Source organism: Chinchilla lanigera, unplaced genomic scaffold (genome assembly GCF_000276665.1).
Source record: "Chinchilla lanigera isolate Chin_1 unplaced genomic scaffold, ChiLan1.0 scaffold00009, whole genome shotgun sequence".
Lineage (NCBI taxonomy): Eukaryota > Metazoa > Chordata > Mammalia > Rodentia > Chinchillidae > Chinchilla > Chinchilla lanigera.
Window position 1 is genome coordinate 24,911,744 of NW_004955410.1, and position 23,162 is coordinate 24,934,905.

At 38.8% G+C, this 23,162-nt stretch overlaps 1 long non-coding RNA gene across 1 annotated transcript in view; it reads left to right on the forward strand.

The window, feature by feature from the left end:
• The first annotated feature begins 1,272 nt into the window (after positions 1-1,272).
• Positions 1,273-23,162, forward strand: part of LOC102008924 — a 53,418-nt gene continuing 31,528 nt past the window's right edge. The window contains exon 1 of the long non-coding RNA XR_259862.1: positions 1,273-2,710. This is a non-coding gene — a long non-coding RNA (uncharacterized LOC102008924). The remainder of the gene's footprint in view (positions 2,711-23,162) is intronic.

Sequence of the window (23,162 nt, forward strand, 5' to 3'; positions counted from 1 at the left end):
TTATTATTAGGGTTGGATTTTAGGACACAGTTGGTGTTTGCAGAGAATTGGAGAATTGCTTGGTGTGGGAATAACCACCACACATTTGGTGGCCTTTCCAAGTGTGAGGGTGATCATAGAGAAAAGTAGTTTGCCCTTCTCATAGTCACTTTTGGGTGGACTCTCCCCACCCTTAGTCTTCTTTTGACACTTCTGCAAAGACAGCTCCTGTCAGCCCTATGCTTTCCAACAAGGTCCTCTGTCCTTGTGCCAGGGGAATGTCTGGGGACTGGTGGAGGAGGCGTTCCATTCAGCTTTCTCCCTCACTAACCCCGAAGGCACCTCCCTGACTACCCTGTCTCCAGTTCACTCCTGCTGTGGGTCCCGCTGTCCTGAGGTCTGCTGTCCAACAGTAAGACTCCCCATCAGAAAACAGGCGTGCTAGTTTCCAAAATACAATGTCCCAGTGAGCCCTCTTCACGGCAGCTGCCTGTTTAAGAGCATTTTGTAATGAAAAGTTCTTATCTACCTACATCTTACAACTCAACAGTGAAAATTGTGCTTTGATACATGTGAAAATGAAGTTAGGTCAAAGTTTCCTGTTTCACTTTTTACTGTACTTACTTAAATAAATCCTTAGTGGACTCTGTTTCCTAATGCCAGAAAATATTAGTCATTTCCACATCTAATGGCACATTTTGTGAATCATGCAACACTGTAAAGCCACACAGCCTCTGAGTTATCTGCTCTGGCTTTCCTTCTGGCCTTTATTGTTTTGAAATTATTCTGGAATTACTTTTCCACTTCTGTTCATTTATTGGAAGTGGTTTTATTCTTCACACTTTTCCTTATGTTTTTTTAGGCTAGCCTTTGAAACGTCAGGCTGGATTCCCTGAAATAAAATTTAAAAACAGGAAGAAAGGAGATTTGTGGTCCTTTCAAAACGTAAAAGTAATAAAATTTGCTTAAAAATTAGATTTTTAACCAATTAAATTCATACTCTGAGAATCATTGGTGTAACGAGAGTTTAAGGAGGCCTTGGGGATTATTTCTACCTTACTTAGAGCTCTACTAGTTACTGTGTACACTCAGACTGGCCTGAATACAGAAAAGTTTTTACTGGAAGCAGCTGGGATATCTTCCAGATGCCCGAGGATTGAAGAAAATAGCATTTGCAGGACAGGAGGAGTTCCTTTCCTCCCTTCCCTCCCTTCCTTCCTCCATCCTCTCCCTCTGTGCTCCTCTCTTTCCCAAATCCTGGTTCTAGGTTGCTCTGTTCAATCAAGGAAGAGATTTGATTGCTACTGTCCAGCTAGTAGCAATGGGTTGACTCCTCTCTGTGTCTTCTATGACACCGTGACGGAGCACCCAGGAGGGTGCAGTTCTCAGAAGAGAGAAGGGTAGTTTGGGCAGAGATGTCAATAGCTTCTACCACATTATCTGAGCTGCAGAGAGAACTGCAGTTTTGCAAAACCGAGACTTGCCAGGGAACATACATCTAATATTTGGTGAATCCAAGCCAGGAAATGGTAAGTAAAACTTTAGTTCCTTGGCCACTGGCATTCTGGAGCTCTCAGTACCAGTGCTGGAGAGCTCATTGCTAAATCTCCATGAATTTCTTAAGCAGGTCAACTGGTAACTGGAAGTTAGCCAAAGTTAGAATATTCACACTGTGAAAATTGGTGACCATTATAAACCAGGACGTCTTTCCCCTTCCTTTTCAAATACTTGGTTGACACGCATGCCCTTGCCCAGCCCATGAGGGGAGACTTGACAAGCAATGCAGATACCATATTTCAGATGAGTGGCCAGTTCCCCACTGTCTGATAGCAACCACCCCAACTCTACCATTACCCGATTGTCCTATAGCCAGCTAGACCACTGGCTAGACCTGGGTGACACTTTTTCTGTCCCACACAGTTCCACAAAATAAGCTCATTGTTCTTGTGCTGCTCTTGTTACCAAATTCAAAGCCAATTCCGTCCTAATTGTTGAACAACAAATCTTCAGTATTAAAAGAGTAAGACAAGCCTGAGCAAGTGCATGCAAGCCAAAAGTATCCTCAAGAGACTTGCTTAAAAGAATTAATAAAGCAGCCAATAAAAAAAAAAAAAATTCCTCCTGGGGATTTGACTTGCTGGGTAGTTATTTAAAGATAAGTCATGTACAAATTTCTCAAGACATCTTTCTCCAGCCTCCAGTGATGTGGCCTGGCTGGTCACTACCTCATTCCCATCATCAGGCAGTGGTCGGGAGAGAAAGGAACCTCCGTGTCTGTAAGTGATTCCCCAGGGCTCTGGCCTCCGCCACCCATCACGAAGCCCACTGACGCACCTCCACTGTCATATGGGCAGTGCTCAGCCCAGCCTCTTGTCCCACATTTCTTAAGAGGCACAAACTGCATGTACCTCACTGACCACAAAACAGCGCTGGGACGGGGTAGGGGCTCTGTATTTCCATCCGGTAATGCTTCCTGGGTCACAGAGCCTAAAACAACACAAAGCAATACTCCAGCCTTTCCAGAGGAATGTGAGGGCAGTGATCACCGCCACCACTGCTGCTGCTGTGACTCCGGAATGATTTCCCAGAACATGACGTCATTATGAGAGTTCTGAGGCGTCTGTTCCCATGGCAGACCTGGCACTATTACTGCGCTTTCTTGGGGTACTCAGGAAACATGAGGATTACAAGATAAATGAAGTCCTGGCACTCACATCTCTAGAGATAAAAGGTATTTTTATGAATTTTGATGCCCTACCTTCTTCCTTGTCTTTTTCTTTTTTGCTTTTTTTTCCCTACACCTTCCACCTCCTCCCCTCCCCCACTCTCAACCACATTCAGTATTTGTTGAACTTCCAACACCATACTGAGCTTGGTACTCTGAGAAACACAGAACGTGCATTGAGGTAAAAAACAACCAAAAAAAAAAAAAAAACACAGTCCAGAGATCTGGCTACCTTCCTTTCTAAGATTAACCTGCCTCATTTTTCAGCAAACCATGTTGTTAACATGATTATCAACATCCGTTATCAACATGGATTCCTAGTCATGGCAGATATTACATGCTCCCTCCCCTGAAGTCTCTTGGGAGAGGCAGACATTTGGAAAGTTAATGAGAACATGGACAAATAACTTCTTCACAATGTTAGGTACAATGGACTAAGATTTATGGTATTAGATTTATTGAGTCACAAAATGCTTTCCATGGATTGGTGCATTATATAATGTAATCTTTACAACAACTCTATGTGGGGAGGTGTCCCGTATAGTGTTCCGTGTTCCGTTGGACAGTTTTAGATCCATTTGTTCCTCCCAGATCAGAAGCTCCTTAGATGAGCAACCTTGTTACAAAATCAGAGACTCTCACGGTTAAAGGAAACATAGGAGAAAGATAAACAACCTAGGACTTTCTTTATACCGAGAGGAAACCATGGTAGGAAGGCAGCAGGAGGTAGCGGAAAGTAGGAATTCTACCTGGCCACCTAGGTTCCTCCCCCATTCCTCAGCCACAGGTTAGACACAAGATTTTTCACACGACTTCTCTATGCCTTGATATCTTCTTCTCCAACATGGGATCAACACTGTTTTCTCTTCTCAGTTGACAGGGCTATTATGAATATTAAATATAGCAAGAGACTGAAAACACTCCGCAAAACCCCAAACTCTAACAAACATGATACCTCTGTACCTGTTTCTGTGAAGACCTGTCTAACCCCGGGCTGCACTTGGTTAAACATGTACTTCTGTGGATCCCAGAGTGTGAGCTCTTTGGGAAAAGGAGACAAGTTTTATTTGCATGTGTATCAAGACCACTTAGCACACTGCCTGTTAAAATTTTATTTTATACCTATTTACCAGAAAATGATTACTGGATGGGTGGGTGAATGGAACATGCACCTGACATGCCCTCGGTAGTTCCAAACATCCCTAGGGCTATTTCAGGGATAACTGAGGAACATACCCTCTGAAAACTTCTTCTTTTATTTGTAGCTCAGTTTCCATGATATGAGTCCATCAGGGCATGGTAGCTCCTGTCTCCCTACTACAGCAGCAAGGTCACACTTGTTACTACAACATTAGGGAGTACGACATTCTCTCTTCTCAAGAGGGCATTTCCATTTCTTTTTGGGAAATTATAGTCTAATTATGTTGGGCTATCCAGAGACCTTAGGTTGAAGTATACGTCATACTCCTGGAATCAATACATAGCCATGTAAAAGGAGTGATTTCTAAGATCCAACAGAGCTGCCGAGATAGTCTTCCCTCTGGAATATGGATCTCTTATTGGGCAGCCCTTCCCTGTTACATTTAGATGCAGATTCTCTGGCCACTCCAGCCAGCCCTATAAGACACTCCCTGAAAATGATGAGCTCACCCTCATCTACTTCTTGAAGTCAGGAGTGTGTGTCTATGAAGCAGCTGCTCGATCCTGTGCCTCAGTTACTGATGTGGAAGTTGTTCTCTGAGGTGAGAGATGAATTCAGGAGTGTGCATGTCTCCAAAGGACGGAATGTGAGTAGATGGCAGTTTTAGAGGAGGACACTAATAGTTGTTACACAGAGGTCAATTACAGGAACGAGAAGAGCAGGGGAAAGACAGAGAAAGTAAGAGGATGAGAGTGAAGGTAGTGACTCTGGAAAGTGACATGTCATGAAAGCCAAAAAAGAAAGAGATGAAGTAACCATATCAATTCAATCCAGTTAGCAAAAGTAACTCTGACAAAAGCTTACTCGATGTGGCAATAAACAGTCCTTATGAAGATGAGCATACAAACATTCAGACATGTGGTGAGTCAGAAGAAGAAAGCCCAGAGAGTGTGGCTTCCCAGGAGGATGAGGCTATGATGGCAGGTCACATATTCAAGAAGTTGAACAGAAAGGAATTGTTGACCTGAGTGAGAAGAGGTAAGCAGATCAAATGAAGAACTTGCAATTTGGACAAATTTCAACACATCTGATGATAGGGGAACCAGGGCAAGTTCCACACAAAGGAATGGCTGGGGGATCAGGATGCTCAACAAAGAATGGGATTTATATGACCAACGTCAGCATCCTAGCCTAAAGTTGTGAAATGAGGGCGAGTGACATCATATTATCAAAACCTAACTCCCTCAAACACCACAAAGAAGCCTATTAAGCAATGCGAAGGGGAGAATACATACGGAGCTTGAATATCTGGATTCAAGTGATTTAAGGAAGGTCTTTTAAATTTTTTTGTACATGGTGCTGTGGATTAAAAGCAAGACTTTTAATAGTAAGCAAGTATGCTACCACTGAGCTCTAGCCCAGCCCAAGGCAGGTCTTTTAAATATAGATTTGATTAGCATTAGACAAACTCATAATGGGACAGTTTAGTACTGGTGGACACAGCACTGTGAAGACTGAGTCTTAAATAAATAAACAGTTGTTTAACAGTGAGCTATTTGCTCAGGGAGACAATCTATTTTCCAGAGAAAAGAGTGGTTTCCTCAGATTATTTGTGCAGACAAAAGTAAATAAGGAAGTCACTTACTGATTTACAGTTTTTCCCCCACTAGGTAAGAATTTCCCAGAAAAAAACAGATGTCATGTGGACAGAGATGGTTTTCATGCTCCGTGCTGAGAGGTAAGCTCTGCAGATCCTCGCAGGCGGCTTCAGCTCTCAGCATCAAGGGCTTCCTTAAGAGTGAGCATAAACCAGAACACTGCAGCCCTGGCTCCAAACTTTGCTAACACTGGAATCATTTAATACTCATGTCTGATAATTCTGAAATTATTTAAAAGTACTGATGCCTGGTTTGCACCCTAAACATTCAGAATTAGTTTGTATGAGATGTGATCTGGGCATTAGAAGTTTTGCTCTTAGAAGTTCAAGTGATTCTAAGGTACAATGTTTGGGAAGCACTTCACTAGAGTCAAAGGGAAAAGAAGGAAGGATAAAGTAGGCATTTGGGTGCTGCTTTAGAAATATAGGAAAAGAAAAATAAAAATTTGATAAACTGCACATATTACAAGTTGAAGTCAAAGCAGAACCCCAGAATAGGCACAGTATGTAGCTTATACCACGGAAGACACAGAAGAGGGTGGTGGTGAAGAAATGCCACCGTGAGTAGACAGAAAGGACTAAGCAAGTCCATTATGGTGGTTAGAGTGGGCAGAACAGATCTGACCCAAGGGCAGTTCAGACAACTGAGAGATGTGATCTGAGGAGAAGCCTGTGGTATAGATTTCAGAACTGGTGGAGGCTCAGAACGTGAGGGCTGCTTCTTTGATAGGTGACAGTGGAAGCTTAGGGTATCATGGAGGAAAAGCAAGATGTGGGATGATGGAGGATGATGGAGCAGAAAGAACACTGGAAATGTGGAAGTGACCACGAGCAGGCAGGAAAGTTAGAAAGAAAGACACCTGTGTCTTGTAGCCTAGAGATGACACTAGAGAGTAAGAAATCGTGTCCAATGCCCCTTACTGCTGAAAAGAGGGTGGCTGCAGGGTGGGAAGGGCTGCCTGGAAAGAACAGCAGGGGATTTAGGTCCTTCAGAGAAACTGAGCCACCTCAGCCACAGGGCCCAGGGTGGGGAGGGCCAAGCCCCAGGTTAATGTTAAGGTGAGCTTGTCTCTACAAAGCAAGAGCTTCATATAGGAAGTGCAGAGAGGGACAGGGATGGAGAAGAATGTGCAAAGTTGGGAGAACTGTGTAGAAGATCATGGGGTGATACCAGGGAGCGAGAATACAGGTGGAGAGAGGAAACAGCAGACGGCAGGACAGCACTGAGCTGGCTGACGGCTGCCTTAACCTGAGACCACATCAGTGAGCAAGGCTGTTGGCATCGTCAGGGAAATAGATATATATATTATTATCATATATATATAGGGCAATTATATATAAAAATTATATGTTATATATTTACATATTTACATATAAATAAATATAATAATATATAATTATGTAACATATTATATATTTGTATATAATATATAAATTATATGTTATATAATATATATTATATATACAGGGAAATAATACATATATTATATATAAATATATATGTATATATAAATATATTATTTTTTTTAAATTATTTAATTTTTAGTAGGCCATAAATTTGATGATTTAAACACCAAAAGTGTACTAAAAGTGGATAGAGCCAAAAGCCTCCTTTCCTTCGGCCCCTGATAGTCTATTTCTCTCCTGTCCACTAAGCAACCAATACTTAAGTTTCTCCTGTCACACTGACAGAGCTGAGGTTGTATGTACTCACACAACCTTGTACATCTACGTGTTCCCCTTCCATTTACACAGCAGTGGCAAGTTATTAGAGTAGCTGCTGTGATACAGCTCCCGGAGCTGCCTCTGCATAGCATACAGTGGGAACAGTGCCTGCAGAGCTGTTCAGAATTTGACAATATGGCCAGTTTTTGTTTATATGTCTTGGCCACCATTAACATAAGTACCTAAAACACATCTTTTATCTCTTTTTATGGTCGCTACTAAGCGTCTGGATGTACCATAATTTATTAAACGTCCTACAATGGACGTTTTGGTTGCTCCCAATTATATGCTTTGTAGACAGTTCTTATTAGTGCATTTTGCACTTGCCCAAGTACATAAAATGAATTTCTCAAACTCTAGTTACTGGTCAAATATGGTTCCTGCTAGCAGGGTTCCTGCTAGAAGTCAATTGGCAACACTTTCTGCAACATGGTAATGGGAAAAGGGGTAATATGGAAGTGAATGCGCATAGCTATATTCCAATAAAACTTCACTTTGGAGACTGAAATTTAATATTATTTCCACGTGTTAAAAACAGTATTCTTCTGATTTTTGTTTCAACTAATTGAAAACATAAAAGCTATTCTTGAGACTGTACTGCTAAGTGAAATAACTCAGACACAGAAGGTTAGATATCACATGGTTTCTCTTCTACATGAAACCCAAAATATAAGTAAAGAGCAAAGTAAAAGGTGGATGATAAGAAACAGAGAGGTAGACCTTGTGGACACAGGAAAGGGGCCAGGGGATGAGGGGGAGACTGGAGGACAGGGGGAGAAGGAGACATAAAAATTATTAAGATGCAATATGTATATGTACGGATTCCGCAGAGTGAACATAATTATTGTGTGTCACAGACGTGCAGCAATACAAAAAGAAACAAAAAACAACGCCATTCATACCTCATGAGCTATAGACAAAGATAACTGTCTGTGGACTATTGCTTGCCAGCCTGTTTTATGCAATACAAATTTCATAAGTACTACTAAACTGGTCTTCATATAGGTTGTAGCTCTTCATATTTTCAATAGTAATGTTTAAATTGCTACTTTCCCCTCAGTCTTGCCAACTAAGTGTATTATGGAGGTTTTGGGGTTTTGTTAAACAAATGGCTGAAGACTGTCTTCTCTGAGAATGAATATATACTTTTAAAAAGCAGGTGTTAAGCTATTTTCCTGTCAACCATCAGTTCATAGCCTTTGCTAAATTCAAAGACCCAATCCAAAAATGGGCATCTCAGATGAACACACACTTCTCAGATAAAGAAATACAAAAAGCAAGTAAATACATGAGAAAATGTTCAACATCATTGAACATCAAAGTTCAACATGTCATTCTAGAAATGCAAATTAAAACAACATTGAGATTTCATCTCACCCCAGTAAGAATGGCTAGAAGAAATCAACCAATAACAAGTGCTGGCAAGGCTGTGGAGAAATAGGAACCCTTCTCCACTGCTGGTGGGAATGCAGACTGGTGAAACCACTGTGGAAATCAGTTTGGTGATTCCTCAGAAAACTAGGTCTAGAGGTCCCATTCAACCCAGCTATTCTCCTTCTGGGTATTTTCCCAGAAGAGCTGAAAACATCATATCACAGTGATACATGTGCACCCATGTTTACAGCAGCACAATTTGTAATTGCTAAATTGTGGAAGCAACCCAAATGTCCACCCACTGAGGGCTGGATAAAAAATTGTGGTACTTTTATATAATAGAATATTACTCAACTAGAAAAAAGATAAACTCAAGGATTTTATAGGTAAATGGTCACAACTAGAGACCATACTCATAAGTGAAATAAATCAGACCTGCATGTGTAAGCAACGTATTGTCTCACTAGTATAAGAACCTGAAAGAGTGAATAAAAACTACGAGGTCTGATAGACACTGTGAAATGAAAGGAAAATGCTCAAAAGTAAAGGGCCACTGGGGTGTGAGAAAAGAGAAGGGAAAGAAGGGGAAAATTATGTAAGTATGTATATACAGGATAGCTAACATGGTTGTACTACTGTCTTCTATTTTTTTGTTTGTTTGTTTGTTTTGGTTTTTTTTCGGGTACCCAAATCAAACTCACTACCTTGCCCTTGCCAGGCAGATGCTGTGCTGCTGAACTAAATCCCCAGCCCCCTGTCTACTGTTTTAAGACTTATTTTTTGATCAGTCTTGCATGTCTCTATTTGTTTTCCTGAGAAACCACTTTAAAGATATCAATGTGTAGTACAATAGCCATTGTTAATTTCCTACCACTTTGTCTGTAACTCTGTATTGTTTGTATTGTTCTTATGCTATTTTTTAAATGGACGTCTGTTTGTTAATATGTTTCCTTCTTTTATTTTTAAAATAAATTTTAAAAAACATATCCTTTGGTAAAATTTATTCCAAATATCAAGTTTCCTGTGGACAAATCATTTTTCTTTTTTAAAAAATGCACATGGAAGGAAAGAGGATGAGAAAAAAGGGGGTAAGATGTGTTATGTAAATATGCCAACTTCCCACAAGGCATGTAAACATTACTACACACATGTACTCATAAGTTGAAAAAAAATATAAATGACTTTATTGCATTTTCTGATCATAGAGAATGATTTTATGTGCTGGTAGCACAAAAATTTAAAGGATTTATAATCTCATCCTCCAGACATTCCCCTTTTACATTTGTGTGCCTATTTTCCCAGACATTTTTCAGACACTTGTATATGGATGTGCCTTAGAAAACATGATTCACCCAACAAATATTTATTGTGCTATGAGTATTACAAGACATACTGTATTTATCATTTTGCAACTTGCTGTTTTCACTTAATGAAAGACCATGGAAATTTTTGTTGTGAGCTTGTCAGTGCAGAGACAGTTGTATCAACACAGTATGAAATGCAATACCACAGTTCAGTTTCGTGCCTCCTCCTTGGGCTGATGCAGCTGTCTTTTCTGATGGAGATGCCCAGGAACCAAGATAGAGAGTAACAGAGGAGCGTTACAAAGCTGAGTGGTAGCTACCTCTTTGTTGAGTAGAGAGAAACATTTGTTCAACAAATACAGTACTAAATACTGGGAACAGGCAAGGGCTGGATAGGTTCCATGCTCTGTGGAGACTGAAGTAGGCAAGATTATCTCAGCATGGAATATGTGTTATGAAGAAGCTAAAAGAGCGACAGGATAAAGATCCAGGGGCTAGGGGATCTGCTTTAGATTGGGTGGACACAGGTGGTCTGGTTAAGGAGGAGACAAATGAGTGGAAGCCTAAAGGACAAAAAGGAGCTGGTCAAGTCAAGGTCTAGAGAAGGGAATTCCAGGCTAAGGGAATGGCAAAGGCCAAAGAGGAAGATGGGGTCAGTCCTGCAAGCTTTGCAGGCCGTGGCAGAAAGTTCTGCTTTTATTAAAAAGCAAGGGGAAGTCTTTGGAACATTGATGTGATCTGATGTGTACTTTTTAAAAATTTCAGGTTTAGAGTTCTCATATAAAATTACAGGATGTCGAAGTCACTTTGAACTTCAGATTAATAATTATGAAAATAAATGTAAAGATCTGCTTGTCTTTTATCACAGTGCATGAATGGGGGACATCTCATCTAAATGAGGCTCTCTGATGAGCTGAGCAGACAATGTGGGCTTTACAGGCAGGAAAAGGCTGAAAGAAGCAGAAAGTAGGAACAAAAAGGGGATTGGTCATTTCGAAGTTACTTTCCTTATAGGGTTAAAATAGAAGGGACCTGCTTATCATGCCGGCTCAGGTAAAATGGGCCTCATCTGATGAGTTGTAAATCTTCTGCTTTTTTTTTTTAAACTGGAACATTTCAAAGTTCAGTCTGTGGCATCTAGCATGAATGACTATTTTCATTTGGTCAGTCTGCTGGACCAAATTCAAGAGCTCAATCTAACACAATGTATTCCTATAAATTTTATTTAATACAATGAATAATTTGGGGGAAATAAAAATATTGGCACACAAATTTAATCCCAGCAGATTGGGAGACTGAAGCAGAAGGATTCCAAGTCTGAGCCCAGCCTGGGCAACTTAGTGACTTACTGAGACCCTCTCTCAAAATAAAAGTTAAAAGGGCTAGGGATATAGCTCAGCTTGAAGGCCCTGGGTTTAATCCTCAGTACTGGAAAAAAAAAATACATACTAAAAAATTACTCATTGTTAATAGAACATTTAAATTTAAACATGTGTCCTGTATTTTTATTTGCCAAATCTAGTACCTTTATTATTCTGGCTGTTATGGAGAGTTTTGGGGGTTTGAGAGGTGGTAACATGGAAGATTCCTTAATCAGCTTTTTGAGAAATCTAGGAAGCTAGCATCACTACCCTGGAGATGGAGGAAAAGGAGTGGGTAAGGAATATGTGTTGGTACTGGCTAAAAAACAGGCCTGAGGATCAATGGAACAGACTGGAAGAAACAGCCACATCCAAAAAAACACTCTGCCACCTAATCTTTGATAAAGGGGCCAAACAAACTCACTGGAAGAACGATAGCCTCTTTAATAAATGGTGCTGGAAAAATTGGCTTGCTACCTGCCAAAGACTGAAAATAGACCCAAGTCTATCACCATGCACAAAACTCAAGTCAAAATTGTTCACAGATCTCAATATTAAAACAGAAACACTAAATCTATTGGAAGAAAAAGTAAGTAAAAACCTTGAAGACAGAGGGGTAGGCAGAGAGTTCATGAACAAAAACCAAACTGCACGTGAAACACTTGAAAGAATCAACAACTGGGATCTCATCCTACTGAAGAGTTTCTGCACATCTAAAGAAATCACCAGCAGAGTAAAAAGAAAACCCATAAACTTGAAAAAAATTTTAGCTGACTGTCCCTCAGACAAAGGGCTTCTATCTAGAACATATAAAGAATTAAAAAATATCAGCCCCTCCAAATTCAAAGACCCAGTCCAAAAATGGGCAGCTGAGATGAATACACACTTCTCAGATAATGAAATACAAATGGCAAATAAATACATGAGAAAATGTTCAACATCATTAATCATTCAAGAAATGCAAATTAAAACAACACTGAGATTCCACCTTACCCAATAAGAATGGCTAGCATTAAGAAATCAACCAATAACAAATGCTGGCGAGGCTGTGGAGAAATAGGAACCCTTCTCCACTGCTGGTGGGATTGCAGACTGGTGAAACCACTGTGGAAATCAGTATGGTTGATTCCTCAGAAAACTAGGGCTAGAGGTCCCATTCAACCCAGCTATTCCCCTTCTGAGTATTTTCCCAAAAGATCTAAAAACATCATATCACAGCAATATATGTGCACCTATGTTCATAGCAGCACAATTTGTAATTGCTTAATTGTGGAAGCAACCCAAATGTCCATCCACCGAGGACTGGATAAGAAAATTGTGGTACTTTTATATAGTGGAATATTACTCAGCTATAAAGACAGATAAACGCAAGGCCTTTATAGGTAAATGGTCACAACTAGAGACCATACTCATAAGTGAAATAAAGCAGACCTGCATGTGCAAGCACAGCATTGTTTCACTAGTGTAAAACCTGAAAAAGTTAATTTAAACTAGGAGGTATGATAGACATTGTGAAATGATAGGAAAACACTCAAGGGTAAAGGGCAACTGGGATGGGGGAAAAGAGAAGGGAAAGAAGGAGAAATGTTGTATGTATGTATATACAGGATAGTTAACATAGTTGTTCTACTGTCTTCTATTTCTTTGCTGAAAGAAACTGTCAATCAGTCCTTGATTGATCAATATTGCATGTCTCTATCTGTTTTCATGAGAAACCACTTTGAAGATATCAATATGTAATACAACAAGTGCTGTTAATTTCTTACCACTTTGTTTGTAACTCTGTACTGTCTGTAGTGTTCTTTTGCTATTTTGTAAAAGGTTGTCTGTCTGTTAATGTTTTCCTCCTTTTATTTAAGAAAAAAAAAAAAAAGAATACGTGTTGGAAGTAGAGCAGAAAGAACATGCTGATAGATTACTGTGAACTAGTAAGGAAATAGAAGCATCAGGTGACACCTACATTTCTGATACCTGGCTAGATAATCACAGAATGATTATAGTATTTTCTGTTTGTTCTACAAAGTCTGCATATATATGTGGCTACTGAATAAAATATGACAAATCAAAACAAGGCACAAAGAGGTTTAAGGCAAAGGCAGAGAATCTCTTTTTCATTGAGAACCAACTACTCTCCAACCTCACCTTCTAAAACCAACAGAGTTTAATATACTTAAAAACAGATTATTTACTTTTGTTTCTGGGAAAGACAACTTCATAATTCTTATTTGAATTCAGAAAATGAAACAACATAAATGTTATTTGATAATTAGTACAAGCACTAATTATATTTTGGTTCCATCCTATAGAAAGCATCCCAGTTACTCACTATATAGAAAGAGTATATGATAGGAAGGAGAAAGGGTTGGGGGAGTAGAAGGGACAGAGACACCTAGAGAAGAACAAACAAAAAGATTGAAGAAAATGTGAACGATTCAAAGGATTTGACTTCTAAACTGTGTAGAGGTCCATTTTCTTATTCAGTTGGTTAATCAGAAAGTATTTAAGGCACCAGTTTATGCAGGCTAATAATAGCAGTTTAGTAGTGTAAGGATGCAAAGAAGAGTGCTTACTGAGATAGTATTACTAGATACTACATGCTTTCCATAAGTTTTCTCATTTTCACAACAACCTTGATGTAGGTATGTTTATACCTGTTTCACAGGAGTTAGAAACTTGCCTAAGAACACAACGTACATGGATAGAATTATACTGGATTGCTGGTCATTTAGCAAAACCCTAAGTATGTAGCTTTGTCATTACATTATCTTCCCTCATGTGGCTGTAAAAAGTTTAAGTATCTTCATACTTAATAAATATTTATAATGAATTTCCTTGTTGGCTCTTTTCTCCTTTAAAGATTTGCCAGTCCCATAACTAGCCCTTTTTAATTAAAAAAACTACTGTCCCACTGAACATAAATAAGGACACAAGAACAGAGGGATGAGCATTTCAGAATGATTTTTATTGTGGGAACAAAAATTTGCTTACAGATTAATTCTGTTGCTAGGTGGAGGTGGTTGATAATCTTTAAAAGGAAAATCTTTTTTGTTGGGATTTGTCTGAGATAAGGCCTAGGCTAATTTCAAATGGGGAACGTTGTTAGAAAAGTAAAGAAATTTCATCTTAATAAAATACCAAAAAGTCTTCTTTCAGCAGAAAAACATGGCCTCGGTTTCTTGGGAAGAGGATTTCATGTTAGTTTGCTTTAATGATTTTCATTTTCTTCCATGGGATTTGGGACCTGGAAATTTGGTGGAAGAAAAAAGATGGTCTTGATGTGAATGACTTAGTCCCAACAACTAAACTTGAGGAGAAGATTCTTGTGAAATAGGCGTGCTGAAGAGAATTGGGATATTTGAGAGCTTTTCTATTCATTTATGCTTTGTAAATCGCCTTGCTGTTTCATCTTTAGGAAACTGATTAACCAGCACAATTCAGGTTCTGTTAGCAATACCTTCAAAATTAAAGGAACAATTGTATTAATTCCTGGGCAAAGCCAAAAAAGAGGCAGAAGCCTTCAAAAGCTGTTACAAGGTAGGCAGAAATCTCTCTGTAGTCTTCCTGAATATGCTAGAAGTGAATGGATTTCCTGCTGTGGTGTAGAAGGAGGTTTAGTAATTTAGTTTCATTATTAAATGAAGGCTGGAGGATGACAGGAGGACCAGATTATAGTACGGGAGAGAATATTCTCATAGCTGTGTGTGCACAACAGCAAATTAGATACAAAATGAAATACAAGAAGGTCCTGTGGCTGGGTTTCTCCCACAGAAGGAGAAAATTCCTGTATCCCTTATTATGCAAAAAATATGCAAATAAGGATAATTATACATTTCCTTTAAAAAGTTTGGTCACCTCAAATTGTCTTCAAGAGGAGTTGGGACAATAAAAGGGAATGTTTGTCAGAAGTCCAGTGTTGTTAGATATCTTCCAGGGGAAATTAAAGGGTACTTTTTTTTTTCCTCAAACAAATATCTGAGTTTTAAGTGTTTCAAATGCCTTAATGTTTCCCTTGCACAAAGCGTATCAAAATAAAATAAAACAAAAATTGTGAAATGGCAAAAATATGATTCACACAGAAAATGAAGCACAGATGGAAAATAATTTTATTCCCCCTTTCGTTTTGTCGTAGGGTATCTATTCTCTTTTTTGGCTCAACAGTATGAAATAAGGGCTTGGCTTTTTCCCTGCAGCTGGTTTTTGCTATCATTTGTAGCCATTTCTCTAAGACTAGGGCTTCAAATCCGTCACTTGGGAGTTATACAGAACACATGTCTGAGGCTGGTGATACGTGAGCATCAGAACATCAAACAATGGACCAGCTGCTTCCACAGCTGCATCTGTGACCTATCCAAGCATGCCCAAGGATTCCCAGGCAGCCAGTAGAGACAAAGCCAAGTTGGCTGCTGGTAGGAAAAGGCGATGTCAGTGTCATAGTGGGAGGGGCTGGAAAGAAAACCAGAGAACTGCCATCTCTCTATAACCAATCTAAACAATCTAAAATTTAGACAAAATCTGTCTTTGGTTCAATTAAAAATCTTTTCTGAGAATTATTTATCAGATTAGAATTAGTCATTTCTCCTTCTTGTAGCAAAAGACTATGAAATATATCTCAACAACAGAAATGTTTTACTATTTTATAGTGGGACTGTTTTGTGAAGGACACACTTTCTGCCTCCCACCATTCTCCCAATAATGACCTGAAGATTGCACTTAGATACTACATTTGATCTTAACCAAAAGGCTGAGAAGCAATAAGAGTTGCACTTAGAACAAACAGCTATTTGGCTTCAATATCAATGCTTGCCCCCTAAAAGGTCACAATTCTAAACCCTGGATTAACAAACCTTAGTACACTTGGTGAGATTATTCCAAATGTGTCTTTGTTTCCAATAAAGGCATCACCATTGTACCAACTGCTAGCTTCAAATACTTGGGATCATTTCTATTTTCCTTCTTTTGTGGCATCTGTCTCTCTTTCTCTTCTTCATTCCTACCCCTTCCCTACCCAAGTATTGGTTTCCTTTACAGTGGGTCAGTAGGTTACCAGACCAGAATGTTGGCAGCTCCAGAAAGAAAAAATGAATGGGGCCAGCAGTGCTAGGTCCCCAAAAAGCCAATGGCTATTGCAAACTCCAAAAGTTGTATGGGATTTTACTCCAAATGTGAATCCTTCTGCAGAGTAAGCTAGAACTGGAGTAGAAACGCAGTGCAACACCTACCATATTTGAGAGGGTTTAATCAGGAGTCACTTAGGAAAGGGGCTAATTGTTTAAAACTAAGCCATAGAATAACACAGGAAAAACTTCACTTTAGGGCTTCCAGTTTTACTCTACCACAGTGACTGGGCAAAAGACAGCCACAAGCAACAGTTGTAGAGAGGGTGCAGAATAGACATAGACCTCCTGAGAAGTTTAAAATAAATCTGGGAAGGGTACGGTGCCCACCCTGAACAGTAAGAAATCAGACCTGATGAGTGTGGCTTTCAAGGACAGCTGCATCTGAAAGTACTGGCAGTAAGTGCAATGGTCTGCTTAAACCCTCACCCCACTGCCTACATGTAGAACACAGAGAGAAGTGGTCTGTGCTTTTCCCATCTACCAATATGAAAAAGGACACATGTTAGCTTAGACAGTTGCCACAGTCTGTATTGTATCGATGATGGGGCCTCTGGAGCAGGGTGGGGGCACCTCACAAACACACAGCTTGTAAAGCTAGGTGGAGAAAACTATAACTTGCAAGATTTCAAGACTACAGGTCCTGGAAAAAAACCACTCATTCAAAAATACAGAGGAATTTTTTTGGACTTATTATCTGGGGAGAGCTTGAAATTTAAAAATGGTTTTCATCTGACTTTTTCTTTTTTTACTCTATTTTCTTCTCTTTTTTCTTGTTTGTTCTTTATTGTTACTTCTATCTAATTCTATTAATTTTCTTTACTCCTTAATAGAATGCTTTAATCTCTCTCTTCACTTTTCATCTTCCATTGCTAATTTTTCAAATTTTATTTGAAATAAAATTCTCATTCTCCCATTTCCCACCCCCTCTATCTTTGCTAGTGTAACCATTAAACTTTTTAAATATTTACATAATTCACTCTATGCTCTTACTATTGAATACTTTTCTATTGTTAGTGGAGGTATAGTTGTTGCATTTAGTACATATTTACTACATCTCAACATGTGGTATGCCTTAATGTTTATACTATAATTATAGATCTCTTTTTTGTCTTACTATAATTTTTTATTTTATGAAAATATAAAACAAATTTTCTAATCTCCTTTCTTTGGTTAAGAGTGATTCATTGTATATTCTTATGGTATGTCAATGTCTAGTTTGTCTTTGATGCTGTTATTCTTGCTGATTTTATTGCTATTGCCAGAGTGGCATAGTTACTGCAATTAATTGGTATTCTCTGTATGCCAATATATGGTTTCCTTTGTGTCATTAACAATATTATGGTCCATTCAAGAGAACTGGGTGTGCTGGGCCAGTTACACTACATGTTCCTCTCCCAAATAAATGAAAGTAGTTGAATCTTGAGACATAGGAAAAGGCCCATGGTTATCCTAGCCCAGAGAATATAGTTGAAATGCAGACACTAACTAAAGAGGTCTCTATACTAGCAATAAAATCTTTCCACTATAATCAACCTACAAACTTCAACATGCATGCACACACACACATATAGTAACACGCATGAAACATGAGAAGACAAGGCAACAAAATCCCTCTTAAAACTCCCAGCTACTTCACAGCTGCTCCATGGGTCATCAAAGGGGAGAAAAAAACAAAAGCAACACGCTCAAATTATTCAAAATGATAAAAAATATCAATAGGAAATAAAAAAATAGATTAGTAAGGTGCTCAGTATGCTCAAAGAAAATATAACTAAAGAGGTAATAGACAATGAGCAAAATGATCAGTGAATTAATGGAAGACACTAAAAAACAAAGCTAGCTGAGCTAAACAAAATATGAATGACCAGTTAGGAAATAATTAGAGTCCATAAAAAGGTATAAACAGAAATCCAGGAGATTAAAAATTTTACCAAAACTATGGGTAGCAGAAGTGAACAGTGTGAATAGAGAGTGTAACAGCTACAAGATAAGGCTGATGTTGGTGACCAGTTACTCAGAGATGCTTAAAAAACAAGAAGAGAATATGAAAAATGGACTAATCTAAGATTAACTGGAATTAGTGAAAAATCATAAGACAGAATAAATGGAATTTAAAAACCTGGTCATAGAAATAATAGCAGAAAAATTTCCAAATATAGGGAAAGAATTCTACTCATAGATAAGTGAAATGTAGAGAATCCCAAGTAGCCAAGCCTCTCTGTGACATATCATAGTCAAAATCCCAGAAGTCCAATATAAGGACAGACTCTTAAAACCTGTTAGAGAATAGCAATGAATCACTCATATAGGTAAACCCATTAGAATTACAGTAGACTTCTTAACACAAATAAAAACCCAAGAGAGCATGGAGTAGTGTTTCAAGTCCTAAAAGAAATCTACTTCCAGTTCCAACTTATATGTCCTGAAAAATATCTTTCAAAATTGATGGTGAAGCAAGGTATTTCCATGACAAAGAGCAACTTAAGAAATTCCTGACCATGAAACAAGCAGTCCATAAGATTAAGGATATCCTAGAAAGAGACAATGACACTAACAATGCCAAGAAGTCTAATACAATGAATATACCAGGAAGGTGACCTGTTAAACAGAAATGGGGTGGGGAAGGAATCAGCAACTGGTAAATAACGCAATCACAGGAATAAGGCAATACCTTTCAGTAATAACCCTCAATGCCAATGGTCTCAATTTCTGAATGAAAAGACACAAATTAACAGCATGGGTCCAGAAAAATAACCCAACAGTATGTTACATATAAGAAACACACTTAATACAAAATGAAATTCACAGACTAAAAACCAAAAGATGGAAGACAACATTTCACACAATGGGCACACAAAAACAAGCAGAAGTTACTTACCTATTATCAAACAAAGGGGACTCAGAGCCAAAACTGATCAGAAGAGTCGAAGAAGATTACTACGTATTGGCTAAGAGAAGAATTCAACAGGAAGAGATAACAATTATAAACATATATGGAACAAGCACTGGCACACTCAATTTCACGAAACAAACACTATAGAATAAGAGATCAAATAAACATCAACACAATCACAGTGGAGGACTCAGTACCTCACTATTACAGACAAATCAACTAGACAAAAAATTTACCAAAGGATATCAGAGTTGAACAAAATCTTTAAAGAAATGCACTTGATAGATATCTATAAAATGTTCCACCCAACAACAATAGAATACACATTCTTCACAGGAGCACATGGGCCCTTCTTCAAAATGGCTCTCAGGAGCACATGGGACTTTCTCCAACACACTAACCAATAAAACATGCTTAAATAAATGCAAAAGAATCAAAATTATACTATGTATATTATCAGATCACAATGCAATAAAATTAGAAATCAATGGCAAAAGAAACTACAAAAATTATATAAACAAATAGAAATTAAACAATACTATCTTGAATAATCAATAGGTCACAGAAGAAATCAAGGAAAAAATTAGTCCTTCTATAATGAAAACCTCAGTGCATTGAAAAAGATATTGAAGAGGATACCAGAAAATGGAAAGATATCCCCCGTTCCTGGATAGGCAGAACCTTTATGGTGAAAATGGTTATGCTTCCAAAACTAATACAGAGATGCAATTTCGATCAAAATAGCAATAGAATCAGAGAAAACACAGAACTAGGGAAAACAATCCAAAAATTCATATGGAACCAGAAAAGACCAAGAATAGCAAAAGCAATCACAGACAATAAGAACAAAGTTAGAAGCATCGCAGCTCTGGACTTCAACTTATACAGCTACAGTTAAAAAATCATCATGGCACTATCACAAAAACAGACATAAGGATTGTTATGGTTTGTGTCTGGATGTCCCCCCAAAGCCTCATGCAATCATGAGGTGGGCTTGTAGAGTTTAGGATTAATTCTTGGTCCAATGTTGGGATTATGGGTGTGAGTGCTACACCCGCCCTGGGGCAGGTAGTTTGCATACAATGTAAGGGAGGGAAAGAGGCTGCTTATTGCCACTCCTCCCTTTTGCTCTTGTTGGTTTTGCTGTTTTCTGCCGCCATGAACTGTCACCCCCTGCCATGTGCCACTCTGCCTTGGAGCCAGCAAGCATGGACTGAAACCTCCACAAATTGTGAGCTAAATAAACTGCTCCCTTCTTAATTTTGGGCATCAAGTATTTTGTCTCAGCAATGAGAGAAAAGTAACCAAGACAAGAGCTTTCAATGATAACAAACAGCCTGCTGCAGCACACGTGCCATAAGTTTGCCACCACTGGAATAGACATGTGGAAACAACCCAAGGCACATTCAGTTCTCTAATCTTTGACAAAGGGGTCCAAAACATGCCAGAGGCAAAACAACCTCTTTAATTGAAAATAAAAATTCAATTCAACTCAGCTATTCCTCTTCTAGTTATCTTCTCAAAAGAGTTAAAGACATCATATTTAGTTGCACATGCATATCCATTTTATATAAGCACAATTCATAATAAGTAAATTTTGGTAACTGCCTGTATGTCCATCAATAGATGAATGGATAAAGAAAAATATAGTATTTACACACAATGGAGTCCTACTGTGCCTTAAAAAAAGAACAAACTTGAGTCATTTGCAGGAAAATGGATGTACCTTGACACTGTAATGTTGAGTGAAATAGATCAAGCTCACAGGCGTAAATATTGCATGGTTTCTCTTATATGAGAAATCCAAAATATAAAGGACCAAATAAAAGATAATAGGAAATAGGGGGACAGATATTTTATAAAAGGGAAAGGGATGAAGAGATTGAGGGAGAGGGCTTGGAGGGGGCAGGGATGGGGATGAAAAATGAATTAAGATGAGTTATGCTCATGTACCAATTCCCCACAAGGCATGTGATTATTATGTACTGCAAACCTGTACTAATAAGAAAAAAATGAAAAATGTTATTGTGTATGATGAAGAAATAATAAAATATTTTAACCCCCACCCAATATTTGCCCTGCTCAACAACTTTCAAGAGCTCCCCATTTTGTTGCTGGGCATGGTAATCCCAGCACTTGGGAGGCTGCAGCAGGAGGATCACAGCAATTTCAAGCCCAGCCTGAACTACATAGTGAGACATTGTCTCAACACCTACCCGCTCCAAAGAGCTCCCCATCTCATATGAAGTAAAGCCCTAAGCCTGGTACTGCAGGGCCAGTGTGAGCTGGTTCTGCTCATCTTTTGTAGCCTAACCCTCTATCATCCTTTAAATATATACCACTCTTGATAAAATGCATCTTAGCCACCTGGGCCTTTCCTGAAGCTGTTTTCTCTGCCCAAAGTCCCTCAACCCTATTCCAAATTTCTCCATCTCTGCATGTCTAAAACCACCAACTCTAGTCTTTTCTGCTATCTTTATCTAATCTTTCTTCTGGCCCCTTTGAATGTATCTGCATAGTGAGGCCACCCTGACAGTACTGATCCAGGTTACCGCTGGCTCTGTCCTACACATTTATATGGACCTCAGCCCACCCCAACTAAGTTCTATTATACAAGAGCTTCTGAACTATCCCAGGGTACCTCACCTGGACAGGACATTTTCTTAGCCCTTGCCCCTGCTCCACCCAAGCGCTTGCTGAGCACCGATGATGATGATGATACTGCTACAGTACTGGAGCCCCTACCATATCAAAGCTGTACAACAGTCTATGTAACCTCTGTAAGTTGATGAAAGAGCATGCGACTCATTACTGAGGATTTTGAGTCCATTGTATTACAGAGGTCCCAACAGAACACTACTGAGGTTCTAATCATCTCTGAGGCACTGTGAAGTAGTTCTTTCTTCTCTCCAGTCTCAGCTCCACCTTGTCTTCTTGCTGCACAGGCTTCAGATGTCAGATAAGTGTGGATGGACCATCCACAAATGCAGTATTTACACTGGGTCAAATACATTATACCAGCTTCATCTTTTCCTAAGAGCTCCACTAACTAGCTCACACTATAAACAGATGAGGGGTTGTACTATCTATACATTTTCCAGAAAATATAGCCGTCGTGAGTCGCTTGAAGAAAACTCACTCTCATGTGTGATGGGGCAGAAAAATGGTTAAGACATACCAGCTTCCATGATGCCCTAGAGCTACACTGTGCAACAGGGTGGCTTCTGACCACATGTGGTTGTTGGGCATATGGAATGCTGCTGGTTCCAACTGAGATGTGCTATGATTATAAAATAAACACAGGTTTCAAAAAATTTACTGTCTTTCCCCAAATGTAAACTAAGTCATTAGTAAGTTTCTAATACCAATTGTATGTTGAAATAGCACCATTTTGGGTCTAGTAGGTCAAATGACATGCTATTAAAATCACTTTTACCTGTTCGTGTTTATGTTGTGTTGCATCTGATGACTTAAAATCAGGTACTACATATGTAGTTTATATTTATGGCTCACATTAAATTGTTATTTCACAGTGCTACTCTAGAAGAGTTCTCTAATGTGCTTCCTAGAAACGCAAATCCTCATGTCCCATCCAAGAGTCTAAAAATAAGCTCTGATAGCCACCCTTCTCCCCCCAAAATCTGTGTTTAACAAATGCTCCAGCTGATCCTGATTCACACTGTTGTCAAGCTCATCTGCTAAAGGAGTCCAGCATGGTAAGAATGGAAAATGAGATCTGGAGCAGAGTAAGATCTCAGTAAGTTTTGTTTAATGATGTAGTCTTGTTGGTTTCTTTTAAGTTCAAATTTCTTCCATCAGTCCATCATTCAGTCAGTGAGAAATAAAGTAAATAATAATCTTTATCCCAACTGTGGAGAAACAGCTT